The sequence below is a fragment of the Arachis duranensis genome, chromosome 6 (assembly GCF_000817695.3).
Source record: "Arachis duranensis cultivar V14167 chromosome 6, aradu.V14167.gnm2.J7QH, whole genome shotgun sequence".
Lineage (NCBI taxonomy): Eukaryota > Viridiplantae > Streptophyta > Magnoliopsida > Fabales > Fabaceae > Arachis > Arachis duranensis.
The window spans coordinates 107,607,698-107,608,034 of NC_029777.3; positions in this window are offsets into that span (position 1 = coordinate 107,607,698).

Consider the following 337-nt stretch of genomic DNA (forward strand, 5'->3'; position numbering starts at 1 on the left):
TTCTTCCCTCTATTTATAAAATATACATTCTTCTCCCTTATAACTTTTAAAAAACCTTCTCTTTAATCCATTTTAAATTTTGTGTTAACTAATGTTAACTTTATCTATTTTTCAAAAAAAATATTTTTTACAAAAATATTTTTTAACAACAAATTTATTTTTTATTATTAAACTTTACTTACCAAAATATCATTTAATAAATTATTTTTTATTCATTAAATTCTATTTTTATCAAAATAATTTTAATAATTAAATTATTTTTTCTAAAATATTCAAATACTTTTTTTAATGATCAAATTATTTTTTAAAAGATATAAATAACAGTCATTCTTACTTC